Consider the following 4,733-nt stretch of genomic DNA (forward strand, 5'->3'; position numbering starts at 1 on the left):
TCTGTAATAATTATTGGCTCCGCCTGTGGAATATTGGACCGGTCCGGCCGGTTTTGGACCGGATAGTCAGGTTTTCTTTTCCTTTTTTTCAAATTTTAAAATTAAAAACAAAAAACCATTTTTTTTAAATTTATAACAATTTAGGCAAAAAAATTTCTCCAAATAATTAAATTTATTAAATTTTAAATATTATTGAAAACACATAAATGGGTCCAATTAATACTAGAAAAATAGGGAACTAAAAAAAAGTGATTGAATTCATATTAAAAAAAAATATATTGACTAAAACTAGTCTTTAATGACTTCATTAGTTTTTCTTTACACGTAATTATATTTATAAAAAAACATTAAGCAAATAAACTTCAAATTAGACAACATTTAATTCATTAAAAAGTTTAATGAATTTTAAAATTAATTTAAAACTCAAATGCTAATCCAAATAATATTTTAAAAAAATTATAAACAAAAATTGATTAAAAATGACGCTATTTTTTTCTCTTTTTCCATCATAATTTTTAAATTTTTTTCATCTGATGTATCGTACTTGTGTCTTTTTGGTTGAGCCAGTAACAACTTTTGATCATTAATAAAGAGTAAGTAATTGTTTAAAAAATTTCCCGAGTCATAAAATATTGAAACAATTTAAGTCCATATTTTATAATATATATTAAAACAATATTAAAATTTTAATTAAAAATATTAATTTAGGATTTTTTAATAATATTAATATTCATGTTTTATTAACAATTATTTTTTATTTGTAAGAAGGTGTTAATTCAATTCCACCTACATCTAACATCAGTGGTGAAGTTGTGGCTCGGTTTAAGATTTAAATTAGATTTTGATAATATTATGTAAAGTGAATTTATTAGACTTGAATTAAGTTTAATTAATATTATATAAATTGAATTTAAAATTTTGTAATAAAATCAAAATAGAAAAATTATTTTAAAAATGTTAAAAGACCCAAAATTCTAATGGGAATTTAAACAAACTCACTAGTATTTGGATTGCTCTCAACTTCATTTTCGTCCATATTGCCGGGTGCCAAACGCAACTTAATAATGATGTTGAGGGTGTGACCAAAATTCTTGAAATCTCACACATGTTTGAAAATTTTTGTGCAAAAATCTTGATGTTGATTGAAGATGGATTGAAAAAATATGTCAAAATAGTGGTAGAATCATAGAGAATTTGCAAAGAAAAAGAAAAAAATATGTCAACCAAAATGAAATTGAAAATGTGACCTTTGAAAATGACAATCAAGGACATCATAAAAGATGGAATTCCAATCATGAGAACACACTTAATTCTTTAGGGAAGTCTTTTTATTTTTTTAATTTTTTTTTAGAAATTTTATTATTGTTATGTTATATTTGATTGTCTGAAAATTTGAGGGAAAATGTAAGGGAAAGAAAAAAAAAGTAAAAAAAAATAAAAAGTAAATTTAAACCCAAGAAATTATTTTTATATGTTACTTTAAACTCAATTCTATTATTTTAATTATTTGATAAATGAATTAAATAAATTAAAAATTAATAAGTTTTTAATTAATTTTAATTATATTTTATTTTATTTGATATTTTTTATGATAAAAAATCTTTGAAAACTTTATTTTTTTTTTCGATTCCAATGAAACAATTAGATCATAGGAAGTTGAAAAGTTGAAAGTGATCGATACAATGTTAGTTATAATAGATCATTAATGTGATATTAGTTATAATAAAAAGTCAAAAACTACTTAGAAAAATATATTAAATGCAACAATTTTCGTTTACTAAAAGAAAATCAAATTTAATTAAAAAGTTATATATGTTTAAATAATTTGTTTTTATATATAAAAAGGTTAAAATAGATAAAAATGAGTTTGAAGTAATACATAAAAATAATAATTTATTGATTTTAAATTTACTTGTTTATTTTCCTTTTATTTATCCTCCCTATTTTTTAAATAATAATTAAAAAGTTATGTTTTTCTTAACTTTTTATTTTAAATAATTTAAATTTAATAATAATACTAAATTATTTAATAAAATCTTTTTTTTAATAGAGTTATCTAACCAAATATACTTATGTCTTCTTTCACGGCTAGTTTCTATTTTTGACTTTAATTGAAAGTTGAACTTGAAGCCAAAACTTTAATTTCAAACAATAAAACACTATTAAAGGTTTTTTTTTTTTTTTAATATCAAAACACTTGAACCATGTTTGGAAAAAAAAATTGGGGAAAAATATAAAGAAAAAAAATTAAAAATAGATTTAAAATTAATAAATTATTTTTATATCTTATTTAACTTTTTCTATATAAAGATGAAATAATTTGAAAATATATAAGGAAAATACTTTTTTTAATAATTTAATTTTCTTTTCCTTAAACTTTCCACATACAACCAAACAAGAGAAAAAATAGTAAATTTTTCTTATCTTTCCTTTTCTTATATTTTTCTTCTTTATTTTATTTCCTTTAAATTTTTTAGCAACCAAACAATTAATAGAAACTTAAAGCAAAATCTCATAAAGTAAAACTAATGCATAAACTCAAGGAAATGTCCAAGTGAAACTTTTGTTGCATTTGGAAAAATATTTTTCTTATATTTGGTTTAATATAAAAAATACTAAAAAATTTAATATAATAGTTTTAAATGATTTAATCTTTATATAAAAATTAAAATAAAATCAAGTGATTTTTAAATCTATTTTATTTTCTTTCTTTATTTTCTTTCCCTTGTAATTTCACTCGGGCCAACGGCCCATACAAAAAACTTCATCTTACTGGGGAGCATTGCTGTTTTTTTTAATCTGGGGTCTGTTTGGTTGTTCTAAAAGCCCTTCATGCCACCTCTTCAAAGCTTCTGATTGGCAGTTGTTTTTAACAGATTCTTCTTCTGTACAACTTTATCTGCTAAAGCTCCAAAGTGGATTACATTCCATGCAAGACTGGAAGGATTGCATAGCTGACAAGATATGGCAAGTTAGGGAATTAAAGCACCTTTTAGGAGATTATTGCGAAGATTGATTCACCATATACTGACAAACTTCTTTTGAAGATTTTGAGAAATTTCTCTGCTACTATTCTTGACTTCTTTTGCATTTTCCTGTGATTGATGACAATTTTCTATCACTATCATGGGAAAATGATTGCTTGGTGCGATTAGCACAGGATTATGGAAATAGATTGAGAATAGTGGTGAATGATAATAGTACTTGCATGACCCAATTGCACCCTGCAATAAGAAGTTAAGGGTTAGTGATTGGGCTTACAAGCATAACTTTTAGAGTGAGATTTGATTTTTAAAACAATGGTGATAGACATTTGGATTCTCTTGTGTAGCTCTCTAAACATGGATTAAGAGAAATGTGATATTGTAGAAAAATTAACATGTATCCCGAAGAAAAACCCGAAAAAAATAAAAAGCATAGATTTATTCTTTATAATATATAATAATTTTTCAACATAGAAAATACATTTCACGACAATTTTCTTGAAAAATTATTATAAAAATAAGTTGTTTTTTAGAATAGTAAAGTATCCTAAATAACAATTGAAAATATTTTAAGAACTGTTACATTATACATATGTGTAAATCATCTTTATAATGAACAAGTCGTGAAAATTATTTTTTTTATTTGAGTTTTCAAATAAAATTTTATTATTGAAACTAATCGATCAAAACGTTGTATTCTCCTTGATTTATCAATTTAAGAAAAAATAGAAAACATCAATGCACTACAACTCATGCACACGGCCAAACAATCATATTCCTTTGATTTATTTAAGATTTAAAAACCTAAAACATCAAAGCACTAACTCATGCACACAACCACATTATAATCTACGATTTTGAAAAGACCAATGTTTTTCGTTATTGATGTAATAAGAGAAGCTAAATTTTGTTCATTTCTATCCACACAAATAGTCTTTTCTCCTATTAGAAGCTTAGTAAGAATCACACCAAATCAAAGTTCAAAGTTAGCAATGATAGCCTTTAACAACATAATATTAGATGGAAACCTTAAGGCTATCATTACTTACTTTGAATAAACGTTATCAAAGAAACAGCTTGAAATTTCAAATATAATTTTGTTTTTGAAAATAATTGAGAACTGTTTTTGAAACATGATCAAAGCGAACTAAATTCTAGGTGAAGGTTGTTTCATTCACTTTGATGGATACCAATACTATGAGGTTAACTTTACCATAGGCCGGACTCAAACAACTAGGTCTAGTATGTTACAATTTAGCTATACCAAGATGAGCCAAAAGTTGACACTTCCTTCATTGCATACCAACTTTCCTTGTTTCATGCAGCATCAAATCCACTTTCCAAATTTTCCCATCAACATTTCCTCTTAGGGTTTTATCATTATAATGGTGAAGCATGGGGAAAACTAAGGCCATAAAGGAAGATATATGGGAAGTTTTTGAAGGGTAAAAGAAGCTTGTCCCCCCAGTGAGACCCCACTAGTTGGCCAAGATGAGCTGCCATGTCCAATTTTTTCTTATGCATGAAAACATGAAACGACCTCACCTAGGAACTAGTCAAATGAAGCCGATTATTACATACATGGTTTTAAATCTAAAGCAAGAATAGTCAAAGTTTGTTGGGTTTGGGTTCTCATTACCTGGGATTAATAGTATTCCATAGTTTTATGTCGTGTTTGAATTAACTTTTAAAACCTTCTTAAAAATTTAAAATGTTTTGATACGATTAAAATACGTTCGATAAAAAATT

This window comes from Vitis vinifera, chromosome 19 (assembly GCF_030704535.1).
Source record: "Vitis vinifera cultivar Pinot Noir 40024 chromosome 19, ASM3070453v1".
Lineage (NCBI taxonomy): Eukaryota > Viridiplantae > Streptophyta > Magnoliopsida > Vitales > Vitaceae > Vitis > Vitis vinifera.